Raw genomic sequence first — 23,169 nt, 5'->3', positions numbered from 1 at the left:
CACACAAAAAGAGTATTTTCCGTTTGTTTTTGCGCAAACACAGGCTTTCAAAAAGCTCAAGGTGACCACAGTACAGACAAACGATAAAGAGTGGCGTTGTTGTCGCATTTAGCTCGGTCTCGGTGGACGACAGCGGCCCAGGTTTCGACGGCGAGTTTCCCAGCTGAGTGTTTTAGTAACGTTGGCTGGTGTTTAAATTAGGATTACACAAATAATATTTCACATTTCGCGAATCTGAAGACGTAGAGTTGTTTAGTAGTGCTTTGTGAAATGGAATCACATGTAAGCCTAAATTTTTCGGAATTGAGCGGAGTTGCCCTTTAAAGGGGTATGGAAACAAAAATTGAAATATTCAAATTTTGTTCGGAAGTGCGTCAAGCATGATGGATAATAGCCGTAAATGATAATCGCTCGTTTGTATTTTGAACGACTGGCTATATTTTTCACTCCAAACGGTGCACTCGAACAAGCGCTCGAAGAGAAGCGAACGGAGAGCGCGATCCGTCATGGGATATTCGGCGCAAACAAAAGCAGAACCAAAAAATTCCCCGCGTTCGTGGAGTAGCAAGGCAGGCGTGGTTATGAGCTTTGCCCTTGGTGGCGTTATCAGCGTTGTGGTGGTGTCAATAGCGTCACCGCGTTACAACCAAGCCGTTCGAAGTACCCGTGCCGTGACGAGCGTGTGGCTGGCCCACGTGGGCTGGCCCAAGGAGCACGTAGCTTCCACAACACTGTCAGTTTAGGGCTGAACTATACACGTTTGCAAGTCCGGCTTTAGGGCGCTGCCATCTTGCCTGTCTGGGGTGCGCTTGGACCAGTCATAATCCGATTACGAAGCCTTGCTAAGGCGTCGTAATCGGATTATGGCCGCTCCCGAGAGCGCACCCCACTGAGGAAGATGGCGGCGCCCTGAGACCGGACTTGCAAACGTGTATATGGGGAAAGCAACTTTTGTTCGAGTTTTAAGCGACGGGCTAATCTTCTAGGGGGAGAATGGCTGTTTCCGGTTGCACGAACGAGGGTCCGAGAATGAGGGGAGTCGTTCCTTTCCGTCTTCTTGGACCGTTTGGTACAATGCGCGATTTGTGAGTTGAGCCAGGAGGAAAGCTAAGAAAGAAAATGTTGAAATTCCAAAGGGCGGCGCTGCTCCGAAGGAATCTGCTGCGTCACGATACGTAGCAAGTTCCTCAGTGTTGCTAGATTACCTCCCAAATAGGCTCCGCATGCATCCACCAGGTGTACATTGAGAGATCGTTTATTTAGCTTTAAAATTAGTTTTCTTGTGCCTTTCAACGGAAGACTGGTCTTTTTGAGGTTAGGGTGCAACATGCAGCACATTCAAGCTAGAAAATGAGCGCTGAAATTTCGTTTCCCTAGCCCTTTAAGGCCACACAATTATTACATTAGATCACGTGTTTTGACACAGCTGAATACAGATACTTATTATTCTGCAACATTTATACTAAGTTCAATCGGTCCTTAATGCAGGGTTTTGTCGCATGAAGTGTTCTATGAGTCGAGCGAGAATTTCTAGCGCTCCTTGGGGCATGTCGTGCTGTAGACTTATGGATTACTGGCTTTTCTTTGTTACTTTGTGGGATATGGCAAGCGGTATTGAATTTATTGCAGGTCCCAGCTGCACCAAGCGAGTAGACTCACCGTCAAAAACCGCAAGCCGCGCAGAGTGTTCTATGAGGTGAGCAATCATGTTTGGGAGTCTTTGGCACATGCAGTGCTGGGGGTTTATGTAAAACTGGCCTTGTCCGTTTGATCCAGTTTTGCTTCAGAAAAAAGTGGACCTCTATAGTGGGATGGTGCACGGCTGCATGCACATGCACCCGGTATTTATTATATTTATATATACATAAATACAAAGCTTTCTATTTTGATTCAAACAAAGTAAAAAAAAACGGCGTGAGTGTTACTTGGATGTTGACCTCAATGTGCGTTTGTGGGGCTCAGAGGACATTACATAAGGGGAAAACCCTTAGCAGTATGTTATTCAAAACTAATTAACCAAAATTTTTAATAATGGTCTTATCCGGTATGTTTTAGTTCTAGTTTCAAAGGCAGTGAATATTAAAGACTAACACAATTGACAGAATTTACGAATGGCAACAAGTTTCGAAATATTCAGTGCTAAAAATCTGCCTTTTCGTCGCCCAATTCCAAAATCTTGCGCTCAGAAGGCCTCAGGATGTCGCGCGGACGTGGTTGCTTCGGACGCACCTTCACTATCCTGGAAGTATGACGCCGATGCTTCCGCCAAGGACAGACTGTCGAGATAGTGACGACGTACCCGCTATGACTAGGTCACTCTTTTGCCCAATATTAACGGCACGAAATCTTGAGTTCAAGCTGAGCACGGTTTTTGCATCCGACATTAAAAACGCAAAAGTTGGACATTGAATACCTCCAAGCCGCCTGGCTTTTTGTGAATGGTTTAAATAAGGATAGCCTTTAATATTGACTGGCTTTTAACACTGCAGTTGCAACATGGTCCATAAAGCCATGAATTACAAAGCTAACAGATTTTGGTCAATTAGTCAACGTACTCTGACAGTTATCCCCTTTACTAATGTCCGCCGAGTCCCAGGAACACGCGGTGAAGAAGACATCGACAGAACCCTCACGGCCTTTTTTCTTAATTTTGTTAGCTTTCAAATAGAATGCTGTGCAGAGTGTATACACGTAAAACGACTTGTAGAATGTAATCATGCACATGATTGTTACAAAACTTTGCTTTTTACCCAATTAAGTATTGCGTTTGTCATTGCAACCTTCCAAACATAAGCGAAGCATCCAGTTTGGTGCTCAAAGTGTATTCTATTCGGCAATAAATCAACGGACTACTGCTTGGTTCGCCCTTGGCTTCATTGTGAAAATATTAGGCATGTGCGAATCATGGATTTTGACTTAAAATGGATAATAATTTGAGCTTATTAACTTTTCAGTTGAATATCACATAGTTTCTGCACCTCTCTCCAAGCCCGTGAATTCTGGGTCCGTTTGCATGAAGTCATCCAGCAGCCGCAGGTTACCTTTTGGGCCACCGAGATTGCTCTTCTCCTGACGCAGACAGCTCATTGTATATTTTTTCAGAACACGTTTTTCTGTCACGGATTTGAGGGGTGCATTGAGGTGCAAACGCAACAATGTATCCTAGATAGCTGTAGAAATATATTATCACGAGCACCTTTTAATATGTAATCACCCCCTCCACCGTTGAAAACCGCAGCCGTCAACCTCGACACGCTGCATGCTGGATTTGGGGTTTTTCAGTGTAGAGGAGGAGGCAAAGAAATTAACATTGGCCGAGGGACAAATATTAGCATCTACCGTTATGGTCAGTCGGCAGCCCGGTACGGTTCATAAATGCAGGGTGGCGAGGTGAGAAGGGTGCGTCTGTGGCAAACATAGATTGTAGCACCTAAGCTCCCCGCCTTCTGTCGGTGTTTGTCCTTTTTTTTTTTTTTTTTTGCCACTTGACTTTCCTTGGCTATGTTCGCTGATACCGAAAAGAACCCATTATCGCACCCAATGAACGCTGGCGACCGATGACACCGCCTGACAAAGCGTGTCTGCCCAAACGTCCCTGCTTTTTGCCTTCTGCTTCTTCTTTTAGACATATTGTTTCTCATCTGTGCATTTGTCGGTGGCCTCTTACCCATACAATAACCTCAAATGTACACAGGAAGGCTGCTGTGAGCAGAAAGAAAACCGGCCGCTGTAGAAGTTAAAAGTGAGAGCAAAGCAAAAAATCACTCATTGCGAAAATAAACCAGTGATGCGTCGGATTTTTCCGTGGCTTTTTTTTTATCTCCAAGCCTGTGAGCTCATTTCTAACAATAAATGTAACAAGATACACAAGTCTAGCAACGTATCATAATACATCGCAAAAGTATTTCACTACTGAAACACAAATAGATTTCGGAAATGCATTTCGGTACAGAAATAGAGATACTCACAAGTGCCCCTAAGATCATATCGCAATACTTGCATGTTGTGATGTTGCCCCGATTGTAATTCCTCATTCGTTTTCCATTGCTGCAGACGCCGGTTACTTGTTCCAACATAAGCACTGTATGCCTGTGTGGAGGCTGATGCTCATGGCCTTAACTGCAGCGAATAATGGCAGTTGACAAGAGCAAACATGTTTTGGCCTTCTACATTAAAATATGTTTTGCTTTGTCCTTTTACCTGACGCAGGACGAGAACACCCCACCGGTACCATGTGTCCTCTACAACAGGCAAGAGCTGGACGATGCAGACTTTCTTCACCTTGTTGAGGATCGTGAGCGCTTGTTCTCCGTTTTTAATGCAGAAGAGGGGCTGTGCATGTTGTTGGTAGCATATTGGCTTTTCAGCATCCAGTTCGAATGCAAGGCCTCCAACACACTGGTTGCTCTGGAGAGGATTTTCCTTGGCTTGAGAGACACCAATCCAAGGACAGTCGTAATTAAATTTTTGAACAAAGTTTGCAGTAAGGTATGTGGTTGAAGAGTTGTTTTGTGAGCCTTTTTAAAAGTGTATAATCCACTTTTCTCGCCAGTATTATCAGGTTAATTTTTATTTCGCATCCAGAACGAATGATAGAAGGTTTTATGGAGGCATGTTTTCTTTTTCTTTCTTTAAATGTTGGGCACTTTCTGTGATAACTAATACTGACCTCCTGTAGACGAGGTGCTTAGAATTTAGCTGTACGAGTTCCTTATCCATAGTCGTTTTCCAGAACTTTATAATTTTCTTTGTACGTGAGCGAAAGTATAGCGTCTTTTACTGAGACGTTTGCTTTTTTGCCGTAGAGTGCAAGTTCATTCTGTAATATTTTTCACTGCATGTTTGCAGATAGCATTCTTTATTTCATGGAATGGGGATACATTGTATTTTCCATTTCTCAAGGTTCAATAAATGTTCAATTTAACACATTCTAATGGATGTCATAATGAGCTTCACGTAATGAAATACTGCTGTGGTTCAGTCAATGGCTAAACCACCCCCCTCTACCCTGCTTCAAATTAGTAAACAGATGCGCGTAGGAGAAAAGTGATAAGCGAAGCGTGTTGCCTGCAATCCTCTGAGACAAACAAAACGTGTCACTTGATCTCCAAACAGGAAAGCTTTATATGCTTCGATTGTGGCAGACCATGATGTTCACAATGGTTCAGCCGTGCAGTGCGATGCTTGGGGCCACTGCTTGCTCACTTAGAGTTCGAGAAATGGGGGTGCCGTAGCACTTCCCAATTGCCCACGGGGTTATGATGTGGCGTGCAAGGAGCTCTTTTGTATTACTTCTTCATGAAGTGAGTTTTTCTTTATCACATGCCTCGTATGTGGTGATGTGGCAATCCCTTTAAGTGGAAAAAGTGTAAATGTGTTCAGTAAACATGATAAGCTGTAAATCATATAATAATAATATAAGAATATGCAATACCATATATGATTTTCGTACAATTTACAAGTTCTGATATGTGTATCGGACACATTCAAATGAAATGTTCACTGGGGTCTATACTTCATTTCACCCTTCGTCCGAGCGCGGCGGACGCTACCAGCCAATCCAGGGTCGAGAGAGCGTCATGTGACCTTGAACTCCGCATAACCAAAACGTCGCATGATACTCTCCCGGCGCCAGATTGGCTGGGGTGGCCCAGCATCCACTGGGCCACCCCAGCAGGTGCCCATTTCATGCCAAGCACCCTTTCCCAAAGGTGTTAGCAAGCACCCTTTGTGAAGAATGCTTGCCTGAACGCCATAAGGGTGTTAGCCCAGGGACAAACTGATTTACACCCTTAAGTGTGTAAAAACCTTTACTGTGTAGCTTGTCTTTCCCATTAATGCCTGTAAGCTTGTGTAAAGTGAAAAATATTGTAACTGAACAGTAGAAAGTTTTAGTAGATCGCTCCCATGACTCCGATAACGATACCCGATACTCCGCCACCGCCTCCCTTGCGCATGCATGGTATCGTTATCGGGGCTATCGGAGGCATCGGAACGATCTACTAAAACTCTTTATTGTTGCACTGTCCCTTCACCTAAAGTTACTTCGTTTTATTTTTTTTTATTTTACTGCTGCAGTACCGGGTGATCTTAATGGTGGGACAACATACCATCCCTGAACCCACAACAACTGGAATGGTGGTCGCAACCAACGTCGTAAGACTTAGTACTCAAAAAGTCCAATAAATATTGAGCAGCCTTGTAGCAGCTTCGCGTGTCATTACTATGTAAGAGTTTCTGGGGTTGAGTTCTCAAACTTGACCTCCCGAAACTCTTGACAGTCTTCTGAGGAACACCCAAACTTTCTAGCAGTCTGTGATAAATTATGTATTAAGTGTATAACTACAGCCACTTTCGGCCAGTGACTGGCCGGAAGTCAATGGCCAGTGGCTGGCTTAAAGTGACTGCCAAAGGTGAATGGCAAGTCACTGGCCTAAAGTGAATGGCTAGTCACTGGCCAAATGTGAATGGCCAGTCACTGGCCAAAGGTGAATGGCCAGTCTCTGGCCTAATGTGAATGGCCAGCCACTGGACAAAGTTGAATGGTCAGTCACTGGCCTGAAGTGAATGGCCAGTCACTGGCCTAAAGTGAATGGCCAGCGACTGGCATAAAGTAAATGGCAAGTCACCAGACGAGGACGAAAACACTTCTATTGCCGAGCACTTTGGCCAAGCTTGGGCCATCGAAAATCTGGTTGGCCATAGTACACTTGCCAGCGATGGCCCATCCACAACGTGCTGCTTGGGCTGTTATTTGATTTCAGAAAATAATCAACTAGCGTATCTTTCTCCCGTTAATTCAACAGCAGTGGTGTCAGCCGGCAGTACTACCCTCAACCACCGCGTCCATTGCGTCAGGAAAGCACGTTTTTATTTATTATTTTAGACTTTCACTCATCGTCGCTAAAGGCCTACACCAGAACGAGCTTTGTAAAGTAAAAAATCTACAGCAACCGGATACTTTTCGCTGGAGAGACCGGCAACTCTGGCACAGTTTTCCTAATTATTATTTTTTATTTGCGCGTAAGCAACAGGGCGATTGAATCCGGTTAATATTTTTATCGAGCATAGCATTACACGACAACTTGCATATCGAATTCGGCGTATCTGAGCTTGAAATTTCTAAAAAGATGCGATGTTAAACCGAGTTTGAACGCCAGTCGCATTTTAGGTACAGCCCACTAGGCGGAACAGACGACGCACAAGGTGAGAGGGGGTACGTAGCAGTTCTTCTCTCTCCGCTCTTCCTATTGTAACGGTCAATAGACCTTTCTCGCAAGGGCTCCGCCATCTTGAATTGTTGTCACTTCCAGTATGGGCGAAAACATTGTTTTGCCGTCGCCACGCCGATAGAAGGCATTTAGGACATAAACGTAAGCGTCACACCATTCTCGTTTCGCCTCCCCTCTATTTTTTTACTAGTTGCAAGTTGAAATGTTTTAATATTTTTTCGTCGCCCATACCGGATATGCCTACTTGGCGGTCGGGGGCGAGAGTAAGCGGAAAAGGTATATAGGCAATGAAAATATTTAGCTCCTTAAGGATGTGAAACGTATATGTTTTAGACACTGACACCCCTGAATATTCCCTTTCAGCACCGTTATTTTTACTAACGCATCCTTTTAACACTGAAGTAGGACGCAGAACGAAATCTTGCTTTTCGTTTTCTTAATTTTTGGGGGGCCGAGTAGTTACGCGTTCTGTCTGTTTAAAACAAATGCTCGTTTCTGTTGTGCCTCTGAGGGTGTAACAAATCATAAGAAATGCCTGTCTCCCGCATTTTTCACTAATCATTTTAAGTTCGGAGGCACCGAACTTCTAACGATCTCTATGGCACCTCAATGAATTGGGAGGCTTTATAAGTTTATGACCAATGGCCGCCATTCAACCCTATCTTTTTCGGGAATCACCTCGTAGTCTGGATGAATTGTGAAGGTATATGTTTACGAAAAGTATTTATATGCTGAAATCATATCACTGCTACCGATGAGTAAGTACAGATGGCCCGAGCAATCAACAAGGCAAGTAGCGTCTTGCAGTTGTGTTCTGGCAGCTTAATAATACTATCTAATGTAGGCCTCCCGTAACGACGAGCGTTGTCTCCAACAAAATAGAAAGAAAGAAAAATATCCTCCATCGCGCACTCGGTGAGACTGCTTAGTACCAATTAGTGTAAGTGTTTCTTTGACCCTTTGCAAAGCCCGCTGATCCTTCCTGCGCATGTTTACGCGTCTTAAGAGCGTGGGGTGTTTATCAAAACTCAATGTATTATTTTATGTTTCGTATGCCAGTAAAAATAACTATCCAGAGCTCACTTTTCGTGTCTTTTTTTATTACTCGCACCGTCTTATTATCTAAATATTGTGACTAAAAACGAAACTGTCGGTGTTTTACTTGTTTTTTGCGTGTGTAGGAGAGCCAGGCTCGCTTATCTGCACTCTAACTGACATGCCTGCAAGTGTATCTCTTCTCCAGATTCCGGATAAATGGATAGATGAATGGATGGTGGCTATACACTTCGAATCGGGCGGTGACTTGTTCCACCTAACCAAGTAGTGTTTTAGTTCAACATAAACTTTTGGCTACGTCAATTTAATCTAATTCAATCTATCCGTCTCTTGATTTTCGCCACCATTCCCCTTAATCTTACTGATTTGACGGTTTGTTCCACCGGACTCTTCGAATCTAAGAGCCCCGAGGAAGTCAGCCTCTCCGCGCGATGTCCTTGGGTGGCCGAGCCCCCCACATTTCATGATGGCATGCTCTGGCGTTTTGACACCCTCCTCGCACACCGTGCATGTTGTATCCCCATCTTGAAATTTGGCCATGTACAGTCGGGAGCAAAAGTTTGCGGGGCACGGGAGCGCGTGCCGAAATGCATCGCCGCGCCGTCCGACGGCGCGCCGCCGCATTAAAGAGACGCGCTTTGCGGATGCGCGCCTTTCGTGTTCGCATTCATGTCTCTTTCGCTCGTTTCTTTACGACGCACTCCTGATAACAGGAGTCGGCGCCAGGGGCGCGAGTTAGTGCTTCGCTAGCTGTCATGCTGCGCGTCTGCTTCAGCCGCCGCGCTTTGTCACGGAGCTCGCGTAGGGAAGGGGGGAGGGGGTTAACCAGGCGCTCCGTCACCCAGCGCGGCTGCTGTGGCGGCTGAAGAGGACGCCAGGCATGACAGCCAGCGAAACGGCAACTTGCGCCCCCGGCGCCGACTCCGGTTATCAGGAGTGAGTCGGACAGAAACGAGCGAAAGAGACATGACTGCCAGCACGAAGGGCGCGCATGCGCAAAGCGCGGCTTTTTAATGCGGCGGCGCGCCGTTGCACGGCGCGGCGATGCATTTCGGCACGCGCTCCGGTGCCCCGCAAACTTTTGCTCCCGACTGTACGTCTTGGTTCTCAAAACCCCCGTCCCAGCCTCAAACAATAACGCACCACCTCTAGAATGATTGAATATTCCTTCCTTTTTAATATCAGTTTTCTATGCTCTGCACATTTCCAAAGCTGACTCAGCATTTTGTCTCATTCAGTTATCTTTCCCTCTCACATACAATATGCTTCACTGTTCCTGTCCGCCCATCCTCCTAGGTGTTACACCAGCACCTTGATACAATTCGTCGGGTTCGTTTTCTCTATCTTGTGTCTTGCTCATAGATAGGTACCTAGATATTCTGCATGCCCATTTCTCCCCATCTATTTCCCGCAGCCTTTCCTATACACCATCATTGTGAGTTTTCCCATGGCTCGTAGTGCCAACCTGCGTACACCACGCAATCTTGTCCAGTCTTGACTGCACCTTCGGGGTCATGCACAAGACAGCATTTCCAGATGTTAAACCAGGCACCCTGACCCCCTTCCAGATACCTCGCACTACCTCGCATCTGTTAAAATTCCATAATCCTCGTTTATTTATTACTGATGCATTCCTGTTGCTTTTAGTTGTCAACTATATTTTCATGTTCATTAAGGTAATTTGTACCCTCGTTTAACCGCACTCCCAAATACTTGTATTGCCCTATTCTCGGGACTTTGAATCGCTATATACATAATTGGCTGTCGTGCGTGTCATTAAAACCCATAATTCCTGACTTCTCTGCACTAAAGTAGACTACCAGCACGTCACATTCTTGTCCACATATTGTCATCAGTTCCTGCACATCTCTACTCTTGTCTGCTATTAAAACGATATCATCGGCATAAATTAATCCCGGAATCAGCTGTTTAACTCTTTCACCCTGCCTGAAGTAGGAAATATCAAACCCAACGCCGTTCTTCTCTAGCATTCGTTCTATATACTAATAGGCTATAAACAGTAGCGGTGAGAACATGCACCCTTGTTAAAACCCCTGTCTACGGCTATCGGTGGAATCTGTTCGCTTTGCAATGTTATTGTCACCTGCTTATCCCTGTAGATGTCTCTTAACAAACTGATCACCTCAATTTCAGCCTTGCCTCTCCTAAAATGCTGCCGAAATTATTCTGGTCTACATTGTCATAAGCTCTCTTGATATCTATGAACACAAGACAGATCGGTTGACTTTCCTTTTCTGCAATAGCGATGCCGTGACTTAAAAAGAATATATTATCTTCTAATCTTCTCAGCTTTCTAAGCCCGTTTTCATTTTTTTCTTCTCAGCTTTCTAAGCCCGTTTTTGCCTAGAATTTGTTCATTTTTCAACCAATCTTGTGTTCTACTCTTCAGTACCTGTATTGCTAACCTGTATATGACCTACGTTACTGTTATTGGCCGATAAGACCCAATATCACTTTTCTGTCCTTTACCTTTGTATATAAGACTCATTCTCATTAGCCTCTGATCTCCAGGAACTCTTGTCATTAAAAACATTCTGAAGTGCCTCTCAGAGCTTTATCATGGACTGTTGACCGAGCATATTTACTAGTTTGATTGGGATACCATGTGAGCCTGTTGACGTGCGCCCAAGGACTTTTTGCAATGCGTTTTTTATTTCATTCTCTCCCAGTGACTAGATAGCATTTCTTGTTTTAGAGCGCAGCTCTTAGGGGCCCGTTTCCGGCTTGAGCGGCGTCGGCGTCGCCGTCGGCGTAACCGCGCGGTGCATCATGGGAAATGTCCCATAATGCACCGCGCGAGCCCCCCACCGGGGTCACGTGACCTCGTGGGGGGGCACGTGACCTCCCCGAGGTCACGTGACCCCGGTGCATCATGGGAAATGTCCCATAATGCACCGCGCGAGCCCCCCACCGGGGTCAGGTGACCTCGTGGGGGGGCGCGTGACCCCCCCGAGGTCACGTGACCCCCCGAAGTCACGTGACCCCGCGAAGTCACGTGACTCCCCTGAGGTCACGTGACCCCCCGCCGATGTCACGTGACCCCCAATGACGTCATCGTCACTGATGACGTCACCGGCATCCACATCGTCATCGTCATCATCACTGATGACGTCATCATCACTGATGACGTCACCGGCATCCACATCGTCATCGTCATCATCACTGATGACGTCACCGGCATCCACATCGTCATCGTCATCATCACTGATGACGTCACCGGCATCCGCATCGTCATCGTCATCATCACTGATGACGTTACCGACATCCACATCGTCATCGTTATCATCACTGATGACGTCATCAGTGACGTCACTGATGTCGTCACCGGCATCCACATCGTCATCGTCATCGTCACTGATGACGTCACCGGCATCCGCATCGTCATCATCCCTGATGACGTCACCGGCATCCGCATCGTCATCGTCATCATCACTGATGACGTTACCGACATCCGCATCGTCATCGTCATCATCACTGATGACGTCATCAGCGACGTCACTGATGACGTCACCGACATTCGCATCGTCATCGTCATCATCACTGGTGAAGTCATCAGTGACGTCACTAATGACGTCATCGGTACTCGCATCGTGATCGTCAATGATGACGTCATCAGTGACCTCAGTGATGACATCATCGGCATTGGGGGTCACGTGACCCCCAAGGTCACGTGACCCCCAAGGTCACGTGACCCCCCAAGGTCACGCGACCATCCCCTGGTTAGTTTAACACCCCCCCCCAGTGCCCTTCCCTCCTCCTCCTCAAGAGCTGCGCTCTAATTCGGCGTTACAGGGAGTTGTAAGCAGCTTTCACTTTTTGTCTTTCTCTCCCTAAGCTGAAAGCATGGAAGAAGGCGCGCAGTTGCCGGACCAATGAACCGAAGGCTTTTTAGAGCGCAGCTCTTAGGGGCCCGTTTCCAGCCTGAGCGGCGTCGGCGCAACCGGGGGGGGGGGGGGGTCACGTGACGCCCGCCCCCCGAGGTCACATGACCACCCCCGAGGTCACGTGACACCCCCCCCCACCCCCGGGATCACGTGACCCTCCCCCCCCAAAAAAAAGTCACGTGACCCCCCCCCCCCCCCCGAGGTTATGTGACCCCCCCGAGATCACGTGACCCCCCCCCCCCCCCCCCCCGAGGTCACGTGACTACCCGCAGGTGACGTGATCCCCCTCAGTATCCATCCCTACTCCTCCTCAAGAGCTGCGCTCCATTTCGGCGTTACAGGGATTTGTAAACGGCTTTCATTTTTTCTCTTGGCTTACACATATTTCCTACTATAGGGACCAGCTTTCCAAACTTTCTTTCTATGACCATACCTATGTACTCAATTGCGGCTTTGCCTTCCAATTTATTTTCTTCCGATGTGATCAAAAATTGATGCTTATTGTTTGTTTCCTTACCTATGAAATTTCGATGGTTCAAAAATTTCTTCGCTGCTTTCCTATCTTTCTCGTTTACTTCTGCCACCCACTCTGATCCCGTTCGTTTAATTTTATAGTTTATCCTGACTAATGCCTTTCTTCCAAGTCTTTAAAATATTTCCCACCTTGTTTTTGCCTTCCGGTGAGTCCCGCTTTGCCTTTCCCTGCCTATGCTCCCTGGGCGCATTCTGACGCTGTATTCTCAACTCTCTAACCTCGTTGTCGAAGCAAATTTTGGTCTGTATTTTGGTTTACCACCTTGCTTCCATTTAACCTTACCTAATTCCTCCCTGAATAGTCTGACTAAGTTTCATGAAGTTCATTCTCCATCAGGTTGCTTCAAGATAGCCTACTCTATGTCCGTAGCCGCCTCTTACAGTTGTTTTACAGCGAGGCTGTATACCTCTACGAGCCAAGGAATGTTCGTGCCGTTGGCGTTGTAAGCAAGAAACTCCCGGCGAACAATTGAAGGCAAAACACCATATCTCCTTTAAAATCAGGCATACGGCATACAGCTCAGCATCCATTTAAATAAGGATAAAGAATAAAGGAAACCACAAAACAAGCATCAAAACCACATGATGGATGATAAGGCGCGTGTGAACAATAGGAACACCTTCCCACGCGTTCAGGTAAAGATTAGGTTTGCGGCTGCTTCGGAAGGGGTTGACGTCATACGAAGCCCTCGTGTGAAGTGCAAACCGCATAATGGGTGATAACGGCGCCTGCGAACAATGCGAAGCACGTTCCTTCTCCCAATGTGCGTTTTCGTGTCGGCGTTCTCACAGAAGAGAAGACTTCAGAAGATTGAAGCGAAGAGTACAAACATCACGCATACGACATACAGCGCAGTATTCGTTTCAATAAGGAATAAGCACAAAACAAGCATCCTAACCATAAAATGAACGATAAGGAGCTCCTGAAAACTATGCGAAGCACGTAGCGCTCAGCGCATACGTTCCCGGTGAAGATTACTGTTACCCAAGCTGCCGCGGTGTCGGCAGCTAGCGACGTGGGCAGTGACACAACTAGCCTTTCATATATAAAAGAAGAACATGCTTCTACCCCGTTTCACCATACGTCCGGACGCGGTGGATGCCTACGAGCTATCTTAGCCAATACCGTTCTGTGTACGTAGCCCGTGAAACGCTTTCCGCACGTCGCTGTGCCCCCTCTCTAAGGTCACGTGACACTCACTCGGCCTCCGATTGGCTCCGATGGCTCGTAACATCCGCTGCGGTTAAACGTTAGATGTACGTCATTGTTGCTGCAGCACCGCGATGAATAGGCCACGCATAGTTGGGACTCCCGAGGAGCAGCGTGAATACTAGGAGCGGCACATGGAAAAGAAACGGCCATACGACCAGTGGCGGCGTGCTGCGACCGGGGGCGGCATTTCGTATAGTGCAGTAGGCAGTCGCAATTCATGCAGGTGATACTACAGTTTCGTTGACCAACCACCTTCACAGCTTGGATTGGAGCCCCAACTTTTTTTCGTGTAAGACGTTTTGTGCTCTTCCTTATCTTTGACTAGCTCCCGTTCTGTCCTGTAAAAACTGATCCTAGTGCGATTATGGTCACAACCCAGGCTCGTCTTCCCATCCTCACCGATTTCCATTTTTCCTAGCTTTGTGTTTAGTCACTGTGACCAAAGACAGTTATCTTTTGTGAACTGTCGGTTACCTGACTCCCATGTAATGTGCCTTCACATTTTTTTTAACCGGCACTACGCCAGGCTTTTCGCAAGCATCCACTAACATGTTTTACATCATGTCCGTGTATCCATCCAAATCCTCTAAATGAGCGTTCATATCTCCTAATGTAAAAACCTCATGGTTACCCTCCAGCTCCATAATATCTCGTCATATAAAGTCCAGTATTTGTCTGCTGTAAACAGACAAATACTGGACAAAGGTAAACAAATCCCGAGATGACACGTTATCCCGCTATGTTGTTCTGAGCCAAAGGTGCTCTGTATATTTATCACTTATTCTCTCCCAAATGGTCAATTTTCTCATTAGGGCTCCGACTCAAACGCGTTTTCTTTTTCCATCTGTTCTATTACACCCCACCGACACATAGTGGGTTAATTGGGGACTGCTCCGTATCTCTAAGATGTGTTTCTACAAATCCAAACACACTAATTTGTTTACTGCACGAGGTGCTATTCGGTTCCCTTTCCCCACCCCTTTTTTTTTTCTATTTCTACCGCCCTGCATGTTATTGTTGTTTATACTTGATTGTCCTTTGGACTTTCGTTTTCTGGTTCTACATCCTCTCCGTTACATTCCCCTCCCAGCTCCGGCTTCAAGGCTTTGTCCCTCACAAGTCCTGAATTGATTAAAAAAAGAAAAAAATAGCACCCGCCTGCATCCAATCCTTCGACCCATCATCCTTCCGGTGTCCTCATGGTAGTAAATACCACCTGGATGAGTGAATCACTGCCACCTATGGGGCGAATCAATTATCCCTAGGCGCAAAAAAAAAAAAAAATACGGAGGTGCAAAATTACGAAACTTAAACACACGCAAAAACAAAAATAGTAAGGAAACTGGTTGTAAATGTTGCTTAGTTGGTAGTTCCCAGTTTTCTTTATCGTGAAATCATTTGTTGTGTTTAACTTTAGGTGGGTACTGGTTGTGAGCCTATCTCTTGGCCTAAGAAACTTTTAGTTGCGTTTCGATCTTTGTGTTTGCCCCTTGTCTTTTTTTTTTTCCGTTCTCCAGGGTTACGACGCTGGCATTTTATGTATGGGATAATTTCATTCCCCGAAATTCGGCTACTCTCGAAGGCACAAATAAGGTTATTTGTTTTTATCCGCATCGTGCCACTTAATTTGGACTTGTATTCAATGTGGAATTTCCAATAAATTCTACAGTTTCTTGGACGTCAATGAAGACTGTGTGCCAACACACTTCAGAAGAAAAAGGTTGTCTCCGCTTGAAATTTGCCAAGAAAAAATACAGCCAAGAAACTTGATACTGCTCATTCGTAAACCTTTTACACGGCATCTTTTGTTACATCTTTATCTTTAAAAAATCGATAGCCTTAGACAACTAAATGTGTGTGGTGAGAAAGCCCCCAACAGCGAAGGCGTGCATAAACACCTAAAAGCGACCAGAAGCCTTTTTGTATAGGGTTCATACCTACGGTGTTGAGTTGTCCGACCTTTCTTCCATGTGTCCTTTTTTCTTCTAATTTTGTTGTTAGCTGAAAAGAACCCCAGGCTTATGGACGCTTATTCGTCATTTTTTACTTTATTTCTCCATAAAAAAATCCTTTCCGCTTCTGCGCCTCACACCGGTAGAACAAAACGAAACATCCAGTCACATTCTATCGGCGCCCACACGATCAAAGACCGCCAAACTTTGAAAACGGCGTGGGCGGGGTTAAGCGGGCGCTTCTTTTTATTCTTCGCCCGCCATCCGCCGCGCCTTGAAGTCCTTTATTCTAGCCAATTTTTCAGTATTTATTTTTCTTCTGAAGTTTCACAAAAAGAGGCTCAGTGTGCGTTTTTCTGTGCAAGGTACTGCATACTTATTCGCCTCTTCATGCCGTGACAAAGCCTGCAATTTTTTAAGGTTCATGTTTTTTTTCTGTTCTTACGGGTGTTTTTTTTTTCTTAAAGTGCGGACTGCTAAGCAGCCCTTTGTAGAACTACAACAGAGATGTGTTCATGTGTAGAATCTTCTAGCGTAGTATGAAGGTGGAGCTATCCGACGAGATCGAAAGCAGACATGATATGAATGCTGGTCCACTTGGTTAAAGCGAACAAGATATCGGAACTGCTGCTTTAGTTGAAGCGTCCTATTGATGAATGCCATATTTTTCCAACTAAGTAGGCACCACAGATGAACACATTCCACTGAGATAACATTATAATGATGGTGTTTCAGTTCTGAAACAGTTATAACAGCGTTGCATTTTTAATGTCACACCCTGCGAGTAATGTGATGCCATTTATATATGGTTACTTTAAAACAAAATGACGAGCGCTTTACGCTTTCAATGCAGGGTGTTCTTGGTGAATTTTATACTGAGCAACGAGCAACGGTATTTAGTTTAATTTGTATAACAGCTTTGTGTTCACCTCAACACGTGTTGTATATTAGTCACATTCAGGAAGATCCAAAGCAGTAAACGACATCGGCATACATAAGCTTTCTTCTAAAAACAACAAATAACATGCGCCATGCTACCTGAAATCGCGAGTTTCATTGTTCATAATTTTGTCATAATCACAATCACAATCTACCAACAAATGCTCGTCGCATCAACAATATTTTTTTTTAACTGATTGTTTTATTAGAGCTTCCTTCGATGTGCTGTGTACTGCAAACCTCAATATATATATATATATATATATATATATATATATATATATATATATATATATATATATATATATATATATATATATATATATATATATATATATTGATGGGAACTGAGACTAGACGACGACGACGACACACACTCGTCTGGAGCCGAGCGCGCGAGCGTGGGTTCGGCATCCGCCATCATGAAGTAAAGACGTTTACTGTCCTGGCTCTTCAATTCTTAGTAGAACATATCGCCACACCGGCGATTCGGTAGTACTTTACTACATTGGCGACGAGGAACACGGACACCCACGCTGGAAACGGTCCCCTGATCGGCGGGTCACCACCGGTCATCTCAGCAAGGATGGCGTACAACGTTCCGCCCTTCAACGAGGCTACAGACAGGTGGGACTCTTATTTCATTAGAGTCGAAGCCTACTTCGAGGGGAATAAGATCACGTCGGCGCCTCAGAAGCGTGCACTTCTAGTCTCTGCGTTAGGAACCAAAGCTATTCGGGTGTTGTCGGCAAGTTGCGCGCCATTACAAGTATCCGAGCTGAGCTACGACGAAACTGTCAAGCACCTTGATAACTACTTCACGCCGAAGCCAAATGAGATAGCGGAGAGCTTCCATTTCTTCAGCCGCCGACAAGGAGAAAATGAGACAGTTCACGATTTCCTGGTGGAGCTGCGGCGCATCGCGGATAAATGCAACTTTGGGTCGATGCTCGACCGCATGCTACGGGACCGGCTAGTGTGTGGGCTGCGTAACGAGAAGCTACAGCAGACTCTCTTGGCACGCCGGGACCTGACGCTGGAGTCGGCGGTGGACATGGCAGTTGCTGCAGAAGCAGCGACAAAAGATGCCACACAAATGGTGAAGCCAGAGGGAGAACTCCAGAAGATAACCGCGAGAGGGACCAAGACCTCTCAAACCCGAAGTCCTGGCAGGATCCAAGAGAAGGTGATAGCATCGGAGGCCTGCTACCGTTGCGGGAGAACTTCACACCTCCCTAAGGACTGCGGGTTTCGGAAGAAGACTTGTTTTCGATGTGGGAAGATTGGACATGTTGCCCAGCGTTGCACTTCACGCGAGACTACGTCGCGTGCAGGGGCCAACGCCTTTGCTGGAACAGAATCTGATGACGACTGTGGCATTGACAGCCTTTTTCCACGACCGCAGCGAGAGGACACGTTGAACCTACTTGCGCCGGTCCGACGGTTGTTCACGTGGGGGGGTGTTGACCTACTCATGGAACTGGACACCGGCTCCCCGGTCTGCGTCATTCCAAAAAGGGTATATGAAGAAAACAAAGCAAGGTGGCCTCGGTTGCAAGAAACCACGTTAAGTCTGTCATGCTACCTCGGTAGGGTGCCAATCATCGGGAAGTTGAGCTTGACGGTCAGTTATGAAGGACGTAAAAAAAAAGCCGAGTTAACGGTTTTGGGATGTAACGGACCAAGTCTGGTTGGCCGTGACGTGATTCGAGCCTTCTGCCTTCTTCCAACTCAGCTGTTGTCCTTGAAGACAGAGCAACATGGAGACTTGAATCAGGTATTGGCAGAATACCAAGAACTTTTTCAACCGGGTTTGGGTCTCATCAAAGGACCGGAAATACATTTGCACGTGAACCCAGGAGCGACACCAAAGTTCTGGAAGGCCAGACCTGTGGCGTACGGGCTACGACAGAAGGTTACCGACGAGATCGACCGCCTGGTGGAGAACGGTATTCTCTCTCCTGTTACCCATTCGGAATGGGCAACCCCAGTCGTGCCGGTCGTTAAGAAAAACGGCTGTATCAGGCTCTGCGGGGATTTTAAACTCACCTTGAACAAGGCTTGTCCAACGGAGCAGTACCCGTTACCACTGATTGAGGACATTTTCGCATCACTGAATGGCGGTGACCTTTTCAGTACGCTGGACCTTCGCGAAGCCTATAACCAAATTCCATTAGACGAGGAGTCCAAGAAGTTGACGGTGATCAACACGCACAAGGGCCCATATTGCTACAACCGGCTACCTTTTGGTGTTGCGTCGGCCCCTTCAATCTTCCAGAGGAGAATGGAGACCTTGTTACAAGGCATTTCTGGAGTTCAAGTGTACCTGGATGATGTCCTGGTAGCGGAAAAGAACGGGGACAGCGGTGAAAGGCTACGTCAGGTACTGCAAGTTCTCCGTGATAACGAAGTCAAACTGAACAAGGAGAAATGTTGCTTCCGGAAAGCAGAAGTTATCTACCTTGGACACAGGATTGACACAAAAGGGCTGCATCCAACCGGCAAGAACCTGGAGGCCCTCCAGCATGCCCCAGCACCAACGAACGTCAGCGAGCTTCGCTCGTTCCTGGGCCTCATAACTTATTATAACCGGTTTGTGCAAAACATGGCAACATTGTTGTCCCCCTTGTACGCACTGTTGCAAAAGGGAGTAAAATGGCATTGGGGAACAGATGAAGACAGGGCGTTTCAACGAGCAAAAACAATCCTGAGTGAGTCCAACATGTTAGCTCACTATGACCCAACGAAGCCCTTGCTTCTTGAATGTGACGCTTCACCACATGGAATTGGCGCCGTCCTTTCCCACCGTTGTGGAAGCGAAGTGAAGCCTGTCGGTTTTCGTTCTCGGACACTGACGAGTGCTGAGAAGAACTACTCCCAACTGGAACGAGAAGCCTTGGCATTGGTGTTCGCTGTCACGAAGTTTAAGGACTACTTGTTGGGTAGGGAGTTCACTCTGGTTACAGATCACAAGCCCTTGGTAGGTCTCTTTCATCATGACAAGGCCGTGCCGACGATGGCTGCGGCTAGAATTCAACGGTGGGCCATCATCCTGGGTGGATACAGCTATCGCATCGAGTACCGGCCAGGGACAAGCAACGCCAATGCCGATGCCATGAGTAGACTTCCCCTTCAAGCGGATTCGCAGGAACTACAAGAGGAGGATCTTCCTGAAATAATTGCTTCCTTGGAGGAGCTGGATAACGGCTTGGTGTCAGCGAAACAGATGGCACAGATGACCGCGGAAGACAAGACGTTGCGTAGCGTCATCAGTTATATCCAGCGCGGATGGCCGCAGAAGCTATTGATGGAGCAAGAGGGGCTTCGACCTTTCTGGAGCAGGAAAGACGAGCTTTCGGTGCATCACAGCTTGCTGTACTGGGGAAACCGAGTCGTTGTTCCAAAAAAGGCTCGCGAAGCTGTCCTCAAGCTCCTCCACGAGACCCACCAAGGTGCGTCGGCCATGAAGACGGTTGCTCGCTCAAAGTTCTGGTGGCCCTCATTGGACTCGGCTATCGTAGACCTCACCCAGAGATGTGAGACATGTATTCAAGCGGCTTCTATGCCAGCAGCGCAGAAACCTGTCGATTGGCCGGTGACCGGTGAACCCTGGTCGAGGTTACACTTGGATTATGCCGGGCCCGTCGAAGGAAAGATGATCCTGATTGTCATCGACGCATACTCGAAGTGGATTGAAGCTACAGCTACCAATCATGCAACGTCGGATTCCACAATCCGACAGCTTCGGGAGCTTTTCAGCCGTTTTGGAATCCCACGGACTGTCGTCACGGATAATGGTACACCATTTACAAGTGAAGAGTTCTCTCAGTTCCTAAAGAGGAACCACGTGGAGCACTACCGCACGGCCCCCTATCATCCACAATCGAACGGCCTCGCCGAACGAGCCGTACGTACTGTTAAGGATGCCTTGAAGAAGACAAGCGGGTCCACACTGGACGTCAAGTTGTGTCGACTGCTTCTCAATCATCGGCGCACGCCTGTGGCTTCGGGCAAGTCTCCATCCCAGTTACTTTTGGGATACCAGATCCGGTCACGTTTGGACACGTGCTTTCCGGACAAGAGGTCAGAGCTGACTGCACAGGGCGGGAGTCAGCCCACTCCGCCATTTTTTAAACCGGGCAGAAAGATATTCTTCCGAAACTTTGGTAAGGGTCCAAAGTGGCTGCCGGGAATCGTCAAGAGCGCAGAAGGCTCACGCATGGTGACGATACAAACCAATTCGGACCTGGTGCGTCGCCATCTTGACCAAGTTCGCCAGCGGCACACAGAAGACCCACTTGGGTTTCCGGAATGGACTGACCCAGAGGCGCCACTCACACCTACATCAGAGAGCAAGGTTCCCTGCGACGGAGCTCTAGCTGAACGAGGGCTGGACCCATTGCCGGGCCCGAATCCCACTGATTCAATTCCCGCAAACCCAAGTTCATCTAAAAGTCCCTCAACAAACCAGAACCAGCCCCTCTCAACTCCTGTGCCACTTCCACGGCGCTCGACTCGAGAGAGAAAAAAGGTTCAGCCCTTCCAGTCTTCTTTTTAAGGGGGAAGATATGATGGGAACTGAGACTAGACGACGACGACGACACACACTCGTCTGGAGCCGAGCGCGCGAGCGGCGGTTCGGCATCCGCCATCATGAAGTAAAGACGTTTACTGTCCTGGCTCTTCAGTTCTTAGTAGAACATATCGCCACACCGGCGATTCGGTAGTACTTTACTACATATATATATATATATATATATATATATATATATATATATATATATATATATATATATATATATGTCACGCTGCGGTCGAATGCTCAAATGCGTATATAACCACGTTCCATACCACACATTCTCTTCCTGACATGGATGAAAACGAACGAAAGGCTCGGCATGCTGCGGCTCACCGTCTACGCAGACAAGCACCACCAGAGCTTCGCCCCAATCGACATAATTCACCACGTGGAGATGCGTTCCTTTTTTTTTGCCCTAAACGAGCACGGGAGCACGTGTTCACGTGCTCGTGAGCACGTGAGCTCACGAGCAGGAGCACGTGCACCCGACGGCGGACGGACATACGGACATGGCTAGCCTAGGGTGCCTTCCTGTGCGCTTTGCTTAGGGTGGTGTAGGATGCCTTCATGTGCGCTTTGCTTAGGGTGGTGGCATCTCGCCATTTTGTCCCACACTTTTATTTTTATTTTTTGTTCAGAAGCGCGTTCAAGAGCGTGTCCCTGCGCGCGATTCTGGCGCTCACTGTGCTATGGCGACATTTTGTTTTCGCCGATTTCCTTGTATTTTCCCCGCGTGCGCGTGCTGTCGGCATCGGCTACTACAAAGGGTGGCATCACCCTGAACAGAAGGACATTGAGGCACCCTAGGGTGGTGGCATCTCGCCATTTTGTCCCACACTTTTATTTTTATTTTTTGTTCAGAAGCGCGTTCAAGAGCGTGTCCCTGCGCGCGATTCTGGCGCTCACTGTGCTATGGCGACATTTTGTTTTCGCCGATTTCCTTGTATTTTCCCCGCGTGCGCGTGCTGTCGGCATCGGCTACTACAAAGGGTGGCATCACCCTGAACAGAAGGACATTGAGGCACCCTAGGGTGGTGGCATCTCGCCATTTTGTCCCACACGTTCATTTTTATTTATTTTTGTTTTGTTTGTTCAGAAGCGCGTGAAAGACAGCGGCCCTGCACGCTTTTGTGGCGTTGACTGAACTATGGCGACATTTTGTTTTCGTTGATTTTTTTGTATTTTCCCCGTGAGCGCGTGCTGTCGGCATCGGGTACTACAAAGGGTGGCATCACCCTAAATAGAAGGACATTGAGGCACCCTAGGCTAGCCCCTAAGGAGCTTCGCCTCTAAAACTGAACAACGCTTAGTAGAAATGACTAGACACCTTTCTACGCAGTAATATTTCATATTGGTTAATGCACTCTCTGAACAAGGCATGAAAATCGACAATGTCCTGTTTTAGCTGTTGCACGGCGTACCAAGCACCTTACCTCCAACGATATAAAACCTGTCTCAGGCTCCACGGCAATGAACGACGAAGGCGAGTTCATTAACGTAGATAACTCCGCATATATGCTGAATTTTGTATCATTTTAGAAATATTTATTTAAAATCGCTTGCCTGCAATCAGTGCAAACGTGTTTTCATTCCGCGCTTCTGCCTCTTTCGTTGTCTCTCCCTTGTCATGCATTTGGACACATTTTTCTTTTTGTATTGTCATTTATTTGTGCTGCGGAACGTATAGCTGGTGTTATTGTTTTTGTTTCTATTGAACCTGCCTTTATTTTGTAGAATATTTGTTTGCCTTTCTATGTTC

The sequence above is a fragment of the Ixodes scapularis genome, unplaced genomic scaffold, assembly GCF_016920785.2.
Source record: "Ixodes scapularis isolate PalLabHiFi unplaced genomic scaffold, ASM1692078v2 PGA_scaffold45__5_contigs__length_3442486, whole genome shotgun sequence".
NCBI classification, from domain to species: Eukaryota; Metazoa; Arthropoda; class Arachnida; order Ixodida; family Ixodidae; genus Ixodes; species Ixodes scapularis.
The sequence above is the reverse complement of the archived record's forward strand: the minus strand, read 5'-3'. Positions refer to the sequence as shown.